This window comes from Anthonomus grandis, chromosome 3 (genome assembly GCF_022605725.1).
Source record: "Anthonomus grandis grandis chromosome 3, icAntGran1.3, whole genome shotgun sequence".
In the NCBI taxonomy this organism is placed as follows: Eukaryota; Metazoa; Arthropoda; class Insecta; order Coleoptera; family Curculionidae; genus Anthonomus; species Anthonomus grandis.
The window spans coordinates 46,460,173-46,475,140 of record NC_065548.1 but is presented as its reverse complement, the minus strand read 5'-3'; the positions used below and the strand labels follow the sequence as shown (position 1 = coordinate 46,475,140).

The following is a 14,968-nucleotide window of genomic DNA, read 5'->3' as shown; positions in this document are numbered from 1 at the left end:
TGAGTCTCAGTGCATGGTGGAAGGGAGGCAGTTATTGAAGATCTAATCGATTTAACTAAAGTACGTCAAGAAGTCGTTCAGAGAATCCAAAAACAACAACTTCAAGATAAAGAGCGGTTCGACAAATCAAGATGTAAACCCAAGATCATTTCGTTGGGAAATCTTGTTTTGATAAAAGTAACTAGTTTGCCGGCTACAGGAACTAGTCGAAAACTTATTCCTAATTGGAGAGGTCCATTCCGGGTAACCAAAGTTTTCGAAAACGATCGTTATGAAGTAAGCGACGTGATAGGATCTAAACGTTCGCATAAATCTTATCTTGGAGTGGCTGGTATTGAGAACATTATAGCCTGGATTCACTTAGCGATGAATCCTTTTGTTGAAAAGAAGTTCATATTTAAGGTTGAGTAAGTCTAATTAAAATCTAGGTATCTGATCTTGACTGTGTCTGTGCTTTGCTTGACTTCTCTGTGACAGATGACCTATTCTTGCAAAAGTATTTACTTGAATTATAGACGCTGACTTTGACTGTGTCTGTGCTTTGCTTGACTTGTCTGTGGCAGTTGATCTGTTTTTCGTGACCGTAATGTTTCTTTTTGAGCCTTTATTCTAGATTGTGCCTGTGAGTTTCTTGGCTGGTCTATGGCAGCTTTTTAATTCCTTATTTATTCTTTTATTTATTTAATCTCGTATCTGGGTTAAGAGGATGCTTTTAACTAAGATACAATAATTACATTGATTTTAATTTTGGTTTATTTTGACAGCAATGATCCCAAGGGCAGTCTTCTGTTGACTGCATATAATTTCACGAACGAGGACGTTCTCTTAGGTGAGGAAAGGCCGTGTTAGCAATGACGTCATCTTTATCGCTGTTGTCCCCTCGCGTCTTATGCTGATCTAGCAAAGAGTCAGCGTATTGCGAAACCGAGGCCAGGAACCCGCCAGTCGGATCATTAGACCAATATCGATAGCATAAAATAGAACACAGAGCTTAACTTTTGTTTAACTTTATTTTTAAATATATTTTTGTATTTTTTTTATTAGTTTTATTTCAATTATTTAAAATTATAAAATTAATTAACAATATTGATATTGTTTTGTCGCGTTCTGTCCAATTGCCTTCACTAATAAACGAAATAATAGACCAAATAATTAAAAACGGAACGGTATCGAAAGCCTTACAGTAATCTATAAAGGCGGTGTATAAGTTTCTCTGCTTCTGTATTGCTCGTTCCATAATTACAGTGTCTATAAGTAACTGTTCTTTACACCCTTGACACCTCTTAATGCAGCCCTTTTGTTTTAGAGCGATAATTTCGTGGTCTTCGCAGTACTTATAAATTATTTTTGCAATGCATGCTGTAAGCAGTTTTTAGATTGTAGGCAGGCAGGTGATATTATATATTTTGCAGGATTTTCGGTATCGTTATCTTTTGGCAGCAAATATGTTAGTCCTTGCGCAATGTAAGTTGGTATTGTGGTTGGTTCATGCAAAAATCTGTTGAAATGACGAGCTAAATGTGTATGAGTGCATTTAAACCGTATGTATCAAAAGTTATGAATTCGGTCGTTACCAGCTGCTTTCCAGTTAAAGGAATTCTCCACTATCTGCCTCAACAGCTCAGGAGATATTATCGGCTCATCTGTTGGTCTTAGTTCTTCCATTCTGTTAATTTCTTTTTGTATCCAGGGTGCTTCGACATTATGAGTTGTATGTACGTACCAGATTGACTCCCAAAACTCCCTGACTTATCGTTTAGATGGTGCTTTACCGCTGTCGTTATTGGTTACATTTCTAAGCTTTCGATAAAACTGTTTCTCGTTATTCTGAAACAGCCTATTGGATGTTTTCCTAAGGTTAGATTCTTTATATCTTCGAAGTCGTTGTGCAGCAACGCTTAGTTTTTGTTTAAGAGTGTCTAAAACTTCTGCTCTATTATGATTGGAAGGGTTATATGTGGCATGGGTATTATTATTATTATTATTATTATTATTATTATTATTATTATTATTATTATTATTATTATTATTATTATTATTATTATTATTATTATTATTATTATTACAAGTTCTCCTGCGGTTCTTGTAGTAGACTCGAATGGTGTATTATCAAAAGCTCACTTGACGCCCGGGAAGGCAGCTAGTAACAACTCTTTCGTTTCCTGATTCTTCTCTGCCATAGTTACGAGCCTATGCAGCGCTGTCTCTGTAGATTTGCCTGCGGTGTAAGCACATTGCTCAGCAGAGGGTTTTCAACCATTGCTACGACCCGCATGTGTCTGTCGAGCAGTTTCTAGTGTTCTTTAAAAGAAAAGGTTACAGAGTTACAGGTGAAGGAAAGCACATAAGGTTACTCTCTTTAAATCATAATTAGGCTGGTAAGTACTAGACAGCACCGAATTGGAGACCAAACTCCGCCCTGCGGACGGTGTCTTACCGATATCATTTTGACCTCACTACTAAGCTAAGCAGACACAGCATTACGCGAACCTATCCATCTAATCAGACAGCGTTTTAAGCCACGGCTCTTAAATATATGATTGTAAATAGATGTTGTCAAACGCGCCTCTGATATCCACAAATGCACCTATTAGCTTTTCAGTTTTTCAGAGCGCCACACTTACTAGGTGACAAAAGTCTAGGTCAGTGAATTTACCAGTCTGGTAGGCATATTTTTGCCTATACAGTGGTCTTTTTACCAAGATGCTTTTTCCTAGATATCGGTCAATCAAACTTTTCATTGCCTTCAGCAGAAAACTCTAAAGGTAGTGAGTCAGTAGGATTCGGAGTTAATATAGTTGCTTTTTGAGGCAATATCCATACTGTAGCTACCCTTTCTTTCCCTCTTTTGAGCGGTTACATCATATAAACAATCCATTTATATCTAAATCTAACATTTAAATAAACATGGGCGTATTTATTAAAATTAGTGCCAATTGCGATTCAGCTCTTATCTCTCCATATTCCTTTCGCAGGTATTCCCATTGAAATACAAAATTTGGTTCGCTATAAATGAAACGTGACTCTGGGAATCCGCGCAAAGTTTCGATATCACGTCGCATCTTTATCCGGACATGAGACGGTTGGAATCACAAATCGACGTTTCATAAAGGCTGGGCCAATGTGATTGGTTGCTAAGGAATAAAAGGATAAATGAACAATTTAATTCGGCAGTTCTAGCTTTATGCTGAAATGGTAGTGAAATCTTAATTTTATTATGATCTTGCGCGAAATAAATTTAAAATAAAATGCAAATTTAAGTTAATAGAATAGTTCTAACAAATTGTCTTCAAACAAATAAATAAATTATTTCCTTCTATTTTAGATAAAGTAGGTAGAGAAAGATTAGAACTCTTTCCGAAACCTTTTTATTTGTGAATTGTGTCTAATGCTTGTAGGCAAATGATTGAAGAGAACAGCATGTCAAAGTCATGAAATCAAAATCAAGTTTATTATTTAAATATAATATATGATATAGTATAATATACAGTGCATCCCAAAAGTTATGTCTAAATTCATTTAAAATTCAGGGGTGTGTTCGAAAAAAAACACTCGGACCCGTCGATTTTTATTTCAAGATGCGCATTTTTGTACGTTAAGTTTGTATATACAGGGTTGCTCAAAAATAAATTACGACGATCAACTTAATTTTTTCAAATGAAAGCACCTTTTTTTAATTCATCTTTGAATTTCGCATAGAATTCTACGTATGTTTCATACATCATGTCCTATACCTAAAGTCAACGGTTATCGAAAAAAAGACGATTCATGTAACAAATAAAAAAAGAACAAAAATTAAGGTAAATGTTCAAAATGGTTGCCATTCACGGCTTGACAATATTCAAGGCGATTAATAAAGTCTCGTTGCGCATTTTCAATCATTTGCGGAGTTATGGCGCGCACTTCTCTGCGAATTCTCTCTTCCAAGTCGTCTAGATTATTTGGCCTATTAAAAAATACCTTCGACTTGAGGTATCCCCACAAAAAAAAAGTCCATTGGTGTTAGGTCAGGCGACCTAACAGGCCATTTGATGGGTCCTTTCCTTCCTATCCACCGATTGGGAAAGGTTTCATCCAAGAATGTACGCACAGTGGCAGCATAGTGCGGAGGAGCGCCATCTTGCTGGAAAATTAGTTCTTCGTCGGTCTGGGTCCAATGGATTTGCACATGTCTTGTAAGCGTTCACAAAACTCATTTCGCCTATCGAAATCGTCATCAAATAACTCTTGCACAGGAATAACTTTGTAGAGGTGATATTTGTGCTTTTTAACTATTCGGTGAACTATAGATTTCGCCATGTGTAAATTTGCCCCAATCTGCGACAGAGGAGTGCATTAATTTTCTTCCAAAGAAAGCAAAACGTCAAGTCGTTCATTTTCATCTCGAGCAGGACGACCAGATTTCGGCAGATTTCTAACATGACCGAATTCTCTAAATTTAGCCTCTATTCTACTCACCACCTTTTGACATATCGGAGGACGATCAGGATGGATTTCATTGAATAATTCTAAAGCTTCTCTTTGAGTACGTGTTCTATCACCAAACCCAACCATGCACAGAATTTCTATTTTTTCTCGTTCCGTTAACTTTACCATTGTGAAAACCGCAACTTTGCTCGTACACTTCACACTTGACAATATCTGTTTGGCGTACAACTGTCATACAGTTTCTATGAAAATACACGGTTACCAGCCAACAATAAAAAAATACGAATGAAGGGAATTTTGCTCTGTATAATAATTCTCAGAGATAAGGTGACTCGTAAGGTGAACTTCAATAATAATTTTTGGTCGTCTTTTTTTCGATAACTGTTGACTTTAGGTATAGGACATGATGCATGAAACATACGTAGAATTCCACGCGAAATTCAAAAATGAAATAAAAAAAGGTGTTTTCATTTGAAAAAATTTAGTTGATGGTCGTAATTTATTTTTGAGCAACCCTGTATATACAAACTTTACGTACAAAAATGCTCAACTTGAAATAAAAATGGACGGGTCCGAGCGTTTTTTTCAAACACACCCCTGAATTTTAAATGAATTTAGACATAACTTCTGGGCTCACGACCCAGCAGCATGCTTCTAAACCACCTTAGGGATCTTTCACTAAAGCCAAGGGAACTAAGTTTTGCTAGTAATCACTCATGATTGACCCTGTCGAAGGCCTTCGAGAAGTCAGTATAAATTGAATCCACTTGATAACCATTCTCGAAGGCCTCCAGCAAGGCAACCTCATATAAAACAAGATTAGTAGAGGTAGATCTACCACTAATGAACCCATGCTGCCTCTCATCAAACACCCCCTTGCACGCCCACCTAAGCTGATCACATATAATATCATTCAAAATCTTGGGAACAGCAGACTGCCTTGAGATGCTTCTATAGTTCTCAATGCGATCCCGCTCTTTTTGTGGGTGTATTGGTCAACGGTTAAAGAAAATTATTTGTTTCTTTCCGTCTTATATTTAATTCACCTTCATGGCTCTACAATAGAAAGAAAGAAATGATGTTTAAATTTTTTTCTCATTTTTCATAAATATTTGTTAAAGAATAATAAAAATTTAAGTTAACATAAAATGACAGTATGTATGTCATAGAGTTTTACGAAAGGAAAACTTGCAGAAACACGAGCTTGTTTAATTTTTGTATTAAAAGTAGCGATTTCGAATACAACGGCAACTTCTATCAACAAACTTTTGGACTTGGGATGGGTAATTATTGTATGTCACTAAATTGCTCAGATAGGGTGATGTCAGAATAATAAAATCCTTGCCTTTGTAAACTATATTTTTCCGTGCTATTTTTTAAGAGGTATATCGATGATGTCCCGATCTCTGCACCTACAGAGGTGATGGGGAGACTCTTTAAGTTTTTAATTCATTTGACCCATGACTGCAGTCTATATTATTTAAAGACGTTTCTACTGACCCATTTTATCAATGTTTCGTTTCTAAAGAGCCTAAAAGGTCTTTTAAATTAAGGTACTGAAATTCAAAATTAAAAAAATCTCTCCAAACACTTTTTATTCTTTTTTTTTAAGTTTTCATACATCAACTTTTTAATAATAAAATCCTATATCCTAAAAAAATAATTCTTAAAGAAGAGTGCAGTGACATGTTCTAACTATTATTTATATAAAAGGTACTAAAATCAATGCAAAGCATATATATTCGATTGCCAAACGGAAATACAATAAGAGTATGATGGTAATAGATTATAAAACATCACAATATAGGAATTTTCTTTTGAAAAATATAAATCAATATTATCAGACTATTTATAAATCAACACTTCATTATTATCAATTTCAAACCTTCATAACTACCTTTATAACTTATTAATTGCTAATTAGCAATTTTTTTGCAGAAATGATTTATTCTGTCCATAATTTTAACCTGTCCAGGGCTTAATAATATTTTCATTATTTTACTACACGCGACACTATCCTAAATCAAAATTAAATACACTGAATCTAGCTAGAAAATATCTTATTTGGTAACACCGAACGCCATGCCAATAAAAGGTAGGTCGATTCTATACTTAGAAATGTAAATATGGTTTTGAATTATTTGTTAATGAGTGAATCATTTGATAACAATAAAAGTCATTTGATACCAATGATTCACTACCTTCGTTTATACGTCAAAATTGACATTCTAGAAACATTAATGTAAGTCCTCTTTGTTTATTGTCATTCAAATGATGTTATTTTATCGTCATAAAAACGGCATTTTGCTGACTACGTCATTAAATGACCTTATTTTGACGTCTTTTTTGATGTCATACGGCATTCTGTGGTTGCTTGGAAAGTAACAGCAATAGACTCCTCGTAGATTGGTCAACCCCCATTTTCAGGAAGAAAAAAAATTGTTGAAATTTGTTGATCGGTTCTAACGTTAGTCAACACTTTGACAGATTGCTAGAGTATTTTGAATTTCGATAAATTGTTTAACATACCTCACGATACGACCCTAAAAACGGCATAACTTATTATTGTTATAATGCTGTTGTATAATAAAATATTGAAAGGGGATGTTAATCACTTATATTTACTTGGGACTTCTGACAATTATATAAAACATTGCTGTTTACACTTTAATGTACCTCGTGATATTCCCAAACTAATTGAATATATAGGGTGTTTCAGGACTATGGGATCAAACTTTTAGGGGTTATTCAGTGCAATAGTAGAAAACATTTAAGTATAGGAACCCATGCCCGGAAAAGTGTCACTATGGCACTCCGACCCTAAGATCCCTTATAATTTAGAAGAACGATGAATTGCCTAAATAGGATTTAATGAATTAAATTTTTTCCTTTTGTAACACAATAATTGTTCAAAATATCTTCCTCCAACCTTGTAGCGCGTAACTCGGTTCAAACCAATTTATTTCCAACCCGTGTGAGTCATACCTACTATCCAACCACAAAAAAAAATTACTAAGTCCAGACAAGCAAATTTTGTTTTAAAAGATTCAGAGATTTGGTGGCCGCCAGCTTTTAGACAGTGGAGAAGGTAATGGGAGAAATGTTAATAAGAGCGCCACTTGATTTAAATATTTTACACCAAACCCTGATATATTATGATGGTAATATAAGCCCCCCTTAATCAAGAAAATGATGTCCTATATTTATGCTTGTACCTAGATCCTAAAAGCTGAAAATAATTTGGGAAAAACTCAAATAACAATCCATAGTTCCACCAGATTGTTATAATCATCCAAGAATTTACATAGTCACTTCCGTTTGTATTAAAAAATTAAATTCCACTGAGATATTTAAATTTAGATAATTATTCAAAATGTAATACTGTAGTAATTTTAAATAAATAAAAAAAATTCATAAAAGAATTAAGAGTTACTTGAGGTATGCTTAAGGCGAGGAATTAGTAAAAAAAAAACAAATCCGCACTGAACTACTGTTCAAGGGAAAAATCCAAAACGTGATCTCGTGTTGTTTACAAGAAGTATATATTTGGAGCCTAATTCACAATACCTCACTGGCCCTAAAATACCTTTTACACACTCTAGTCAAGTCACATTACTCTAAATAAAACTTTTAAATAGAGAGGTTCGGATTTAAAAGCCTATTAATGGTATATGTTGGTGCAATAAAACCTGTTAACCAACAACCAACATTATGACTAAATATGTTATTTGTAGCAAATAGCCAATCCCTTACAAGGTGATCCAGGCTCAATGTCAAAATCAATTATGTCGATGCTCGACTCAAATGAAAACCCTCAAGTTAATATTAATAGACTTAGCAAGAACCCCTTAGCGTTTTTGTTTTATATAAAAGAAAATAAACCCATAAAATTCAAATTAATAAATTAACCCCCAACCCTAAATCAAACCGTTCAATAAGAGAAAAATAAAATAAAATGTGCAAAAACTTGCGTGTCCTCTAATCTGTTGTGTATTTTGGCTAAGGTAGCTTAACTCAACAGCTCTGGAACCAGTCAGCTACAACCAGGGTAACGACCACATGGGCAAGTCGATTTCAGATAAGTTCCAATCCAAAATCGCAGAGCCACAGTACAATGCTCAGTCCAGGCTGTGTTGAGGCTCACTTAAGCCGGTTTCCAACAGTGTTAGGATGACCAGAAAAAACCAGAGAATAGAGGAGAGAATGAAAAAAAGGAAAAGCCTTTAAAATAGAGGACAAAAAAAATCAGTAAAATAAACACACAATTCTATGGCAATTACCAACATGTTGCTACATACCTAAGGTGGTGAGCGAGGCCTAGAGTCTCGTTTTGTGGTTAGAAAATTTCAAAATCCCATAAATGGTGTGGAAGCAGCCGACCAAATCCAAAAATATCAGCTCAATCCGAAATCCTCTCGGCTATAACTTCCCACCAGACGTTCATCAAATTAAACCTCAAAACTTGGGAGGAATATTTTTCCATTCAACCGAATTACCGGCAAGATGAACCTAAAGTTTTCCTACACTAACGGATCACTTCTTTGAACTATACAATAGTTTCTTATAGTACCTTCTTTTAATATGTAGAAATCTGTATCGTCCTAAGTTTAAATTTTATCGTAGATGTCCTTATTGTAATATCTTTTTAATTTTAATTCTTTTAGGGGAAATATCCCTATGATGGATCCCTGCCCATGATGGACCACTAGTTAAATATTTAAATTTACCGCGCAAAATACATTTTCGTCGCATTGGTTAGGTTGATTAAAGCTTTTCTTTAGTTGTTTATATGTACTCGTGCAAATATAAAGTGATTTTATGAAAATAAACAGAAAAATTAAAATTGGTAAGTACTGATATAACAAAGTAGGTTAACCTAATGTTATATAACTTTTGTTTTATCATTTGCTAGAATCTGTTTTTCTCACTGCTGTTTAGGAAAACTGTTTCGTTTTAACTACCGGGCAAAAATTGAGGTTATGGCAAAAAAATTTTCATTTTTTTTATTTTTATGTGATTTGTGCTGTGAACAGCCTATGATGGACCCCTTGAAATTGTCTTATGATGGACCAGGGGTCCGTCATTGGCAACAATATACAAATTTAATTATTCTATAGATATATTTTTTTCTATTTAGGTTTAAATATGGCATCCAAAAAAAGGCAACAGTGGGATGAGGATGACATGCGGCAGGCTATTGAGAATGTAAGAAATAGCAATATGGGCTTTAAGTTAGCAGCCAAAACCTTCAATGTACCGAAGACAACTTTAAGAAGACGTTTGGCTAAGCGGGACTGTTCTAGAGGATATTTGGGAGGACGAAAAGCAACGTTCTTTAAAGCCATCGAAGAGGAGATTGCCGAACATATTATTGAAATGGAAAAACGATTTTTTGGACTAACTTCTAAAGATTTGCGACGGATGGTATTTGAAGTAGCCGAGAGGAATAATATAAAACATGATTTTAATCGGGAAACAAAAATGGCAGGTTGGAAATGGGTTAGGGGATTTTTAAGACGTAACCCACGAATATCTTTGCGATGCCTAGAAAACACGTCATTGGCCAGAGCCCAGGCTTTTAACAAGCTAAATACTCAAGCCTATTTTCAAGCACTATCTAATACTCTAGAGCAGTTTAACTTTCTTCCGGAAAACATATATAATATGGATGAGTCAGGTTTGACCACAGTCCAAAAGACGTTGTTTTCAGTTTACAGAAAGTATACGTTGCAAAAGGACGCAAGCAAGTTGGGGCACTCAGCAGTGCAGAGCGGGGGCAACACCTCACTGTAGTGTGCGCACTGAATGCCATAGGTACTTATATTCCACCTGCTCCTATTTATCCTCGTCAAAGAATGAATGATGAGTTTATGAATGGTGCTCCCGCTGGTAGCATAGCTTTTGTGCAAGAAAAAGGATGGATGAACACTGAAATTTTTTGTAAATGGCTAAAGCACTTTGTACTTTTCAAAAGCATCTAATGAATACAAGGTTCTTTTACTTTTAGATGGCCACACTAGCCATAAAAGCCTTGTCTCTAGACAGTTTTCTAAAGAAAACAGGGTTGTAGTATTTTGTTTTCCGGCGCACTGTTCCCATCACCTTCAACCATTAGATGTCGGATTCTTTCATCCTCTTCACACCTATTTTGACAAGGAAATCCAATTATGGCTTCAAAACCCAGGAAAGGCAGTCACACAATATAAAATAGTAAGCCTTCTTAATCGAGCCTTTTTGAAGAGTGCTATTCCATCTAACGCAATAAATTCATTTAAAAAGACAGGAATTCATCCTTTTAATCCCGATATTTTTGAAGATTGGGAGTTTGCACCAGCTTTAGCAACGGATAGGCAGATTCCATTGGAGGCTCAACTCAGTACCATCGAGTAAGACATTCAAAATCAACCTAGTACTTCTGGTCTTAACACCTCTTCATCTTCAGTTTTAAATGTGTCACTTAAAGAAATTTTACCTCGACCTCAAGCGGTACCTTGAGGGGGGTTGAAAAAAGAAAATGCAAAACTCGTGCAAAAACTGGTCATTTAAATTCCACTCCAGAAATTCAAGAACTCAAAGAAAAAGTTATTGAGAAGGAAACGAAACTAAGAAAACAACAAGGTAGGGCAGTAAAACGGCAACTTGTCATTGAAAATGACAGTTCTGACGAAGATGAGTCTATCTTGGAGGAATTTCTTAAAAAAGGTAAAGAAGACACATATGATGCCAGTTGGATTTACTGCAACGAGTTATTCTCTCACTCACGTAGCAAAGAAAAGTGGATTGGCTGTTAAGTATGTAAATCGTAGTGCCACATTGAGTGTGCGGGTGTTAGTTACCGTTGCAAATCATTTATTTGTGAATTATGTAATTTTTTGAGTTTATATGTATATTTTTGTACCTCACAAATTATTTTTTTTTATTAAAGCTTAAAAAAGAAGTTAAAAAGATAAAATAATATTTATTTACAACAGGGGCTAACATGGGCACATAATGTGCCATTGATAAACCCCTCATATTTTCTTTTAAATGCGTTCATTATTAAAAAAAATATATATTAATACAAAATTTACTCTTTCCTATATTTGACATCCAGTGACAGATTGATTTTTGTATGAAAAAAAATGGAAACAACAAAACTAAAGAAATGGTAACAATAATTTCTTAAGGGGTCCATCACAGGCACACTTCCCCTATTTATTGTTATTTTTATTCTCGATAACGGGTAATTTTAGTTTTATTTGGTGAACATATATGTTTTTTGTAATGTTCTGGTAAGTTCTAAATCTGTATTGTTATAGCGAATAAGCTCGTTTTTTAAAATTGTCTTGAATTACCTGTATTTTATTTTAGTATCTGATGATGGCTGTTTACACAGCCGAAATGCCTAATACATTTACCTAAGTGACCTACATGCATTTTTCTTGGAGATAAAGACTTCCCCATTTTGAAATCTTTATATACACATGTAAGATGTAAGTTTTTTTTCTTTTGAAAAAATATAAAACTAGAAAAATTAAAATATAAGACTAAATACTTCGTCCCATTTCTTTTAACGCCGCAATAACTATTAAGATTAAGAAAGAATTTATGGACAAGCCATACAAGAGTAATTCGATACTTGAGGTTCGATCTTATAAACATCCAGTCTAAGAGCCCTGAGATCCAAACTTTGCTTAAAAGATCTTTTTAAAACGTACTCGACTTTTGAAGTGAAAGTAGCGTGCGTGAATTATTTTTCATTATTTCTTAATTCCTATTTTTATTGTTGTTGCTATTTACATTTCAACATTTTATTTTAAATATATATGTTTTACAAGCAGGGACGGATGCATAGGGGGGGAGGGGGGGAGGCTCCCCCCCCAATGAGAATGTGCAGTTGGTAAAAATTTCCCAGAGTTGGTAAATTAAAAAACTCAAGTTTTCAAACCAGACTAATGACACACTTTTATAAAAACATTATGTGATAACCTATTTTTTAAAAACCTTAACATAAGCATTTTTTTAAAACTAATTTTACCAAATACAATAATGTCTGTCAATAAATCGTTGACTCGGTGTTATTCTTAATATTTCTGGGACGTCGCGGCCCGATAAAGAAAATGATATCGGCACATATCGCTTACAAAGATTAACATGAAATTCTAGACCTTGATCCTTGATTTATATCAAGTTACAACTGAAGACTTTTTGGTAAAAGCCCTATTAATTTTTAATGTAGGTATCCTCTCTTGCAAAGAATAAAATATACACCTTAACGTCCTTAACTTTCAAAACAAAATAATTTTATACGACATTGCAGCAATTCGATTTACCGCTTATAGTGTGAATGCACATTTAGCTATATTAAAATCAATGCGCACTGCCCGCTAAAATGTCACTTGTCAAAGTCAAAAGTAAAAATTTAGTTTTGGCGGCAACAAAAGGTGAATTATTGTTCTTATTCAGTTTTTAAATACATTTTGAAGTTTTGGATAAGTTTTGGTGTTTTAAGATGGAAAAAAAAGTACGTTCGAATAGAATAAGAGTTCAGTGTTTATCGTGTGGTTCAGAGTTTGTGAAAGAATATAAACCTACACATGAGAAAAAGATGCACGGCGGAAAATGTGTAGCAATAAAACTAGTAGGCGCTCCAGACAATCCTTTTGTTTTGGCGGCAAAAAAAAGACGAAATGAAGAAGTTAGCGAAGGTAGGTAAAAATACATACTAATACAACTAAATCGCGGGTTTGGCCTTGTAATGAGGTAAAAAGTAAAGGAGATGATATAGTCAAGATTGTTTACACCCCTTTTAAAAGAGGGGTGTGCTAAAACCACAAAATTATCTAGATTTTTATATTCATTCATTATATTTATTCAGTCATTAAAAATAAACAATACTTAATTAGCAAGCTTAATTTCGCGATAAATTATTACCTACGTATTGTATTGTTTTAGCATCGTCTAGTTCGATAGAAAATATACTTGAATTGGCAGTGAATAAAAGAAAGAGCAAAGAAGAATCTAAAGGTAAGCTGAATATAGAATATAATAGATATATTTTGATAGGTTTTTGCGTTTAAAGGCCGGTTTTCACGCTACGAGTTATCGTACACGTGTATAGCTTATACACGCTACGACATAGTGTGTAAATAGCAAAACGTACTTCTCACGGCAAATAAAATAAAAAAATTACACATTTCGTAAAAACTTTAGTTTTGTATTTCGATTTTATATTAGCCAATAAAACGTACGATAATTCGTAATGTATAAACCGGCCTTATTAGTGGTTATAGGGAAAAAGAACACAAGAACTTTTTCTGATTACTGATTTGGATTTGTAGATGTAACAAATACTAAAAAGCCAAAACAGTTAATTACCGTTTTTCCGGAAGCTGAACAAAGTAAAGACATTTTAATTGAGGAGCCTGAAAATGAAAACATTGAAAGCTACACATTTCAGGAATCAGAACATGGTATGTTTTATTAGCCAACATATTGGTCTAGTGCAACACAAAATAATAAAATGTGCAATATCTTTTAGAAACAGGAGATGATCACGAACATTTTTCAGACCGCATAAGCTCTAACTCTAAGACTCAACTTAATAGTGATTCGATGGATAACTTAGCGGATCAGTTAATAGTGCCTAATTTCTCATACGTGAATCAAAATCAAAAGGTCTTCATGAATCCTTCGGACAAAAATTCCGAAAATGACTACAAATACAGCTTTGGAACATAGTTGTCACGCTTCATTTATAGTGGCGGAAATGTTTAACACGTTGGAGGAGCTATACGTTTTTTTCAATTCGAGCACCAAACGATTTTTTGCAATGAAAGAAAAATTAGCTGAAGTGGAAAATTCGATTTTAATAAGAAACTTATCCAAAACAAGGTGGACCGCTCGGGCAGAAACGCTAAAAGCTATTAGCATATCATACGAGGAAATACTTCAACTATTAGAAGATATTTCAAATGCTAATGATTATTCAATAGACAATAAAAGCAAATCCAAAGCATTGGGTTTATATAAAAGAATGTTGTGTTTCGATTTTATAGTATGTTTAATGTTCTTAAAAAATATATTTTATAAAATGAAAATAATCACAGAAATTCTGGAACAGGATGATCTGAATATCATTGATGCCGTAAATATGATTTCTTTAACATGTACTTCGTTACGAAATATTCGGAATAGTGAAGAGGATGTAAATAATTTAATCGAAAGTGCCATACAATTTGCAGTAAAATTAAATGTTGATCCGGAAACTGATTTCCGAAAACATCATAGGAGGCGTCTTGTTCCAAAAAAAATTGATACAAATAGGGATAGCTCTGTTAATATTCCATATAAGCAGTTTTATAGAAAAGAATTTTATCTTGTTCTGGATACTTTAATTAAGTTTTTAGATGAAAATTTGTCAGTTGTGCTTCAAAATGTCTCACCATTGACAAACTTATTTTCTTTTCCTTTAAACAAAAAAAACATAATTTTAACACAAATAGAACAGGCTATCTTACTATTTCCACCCAGTCACAAAATTGATGAATTAGCTTTACAA

The 14,968-nt window shown here is 34.0% G+C and overlaps 1 long non-coding RNA gene across 1 annotated transcript; it reads left to right on the top strand.

Annotated features, from left to right (window-relative positions):
• Window positions 1-12,860: 12,860 nt before the first annotated feature.
• LOC126734190 (uncharacterized) lies at window positions 12,861-14,035 on the top strand. Its single transcript, XR_007660006.1, has 3 exons — window positions 12,861-13,434; window positions 13,749-13,880; window positions 13,949-14,035. It is a non-coding gene; the product is annotated as an uncharacterized LOC126734190 (long non-coding RNA).
• Window positions 14,036-14,968: the final 933 nt, after the last annotated feature.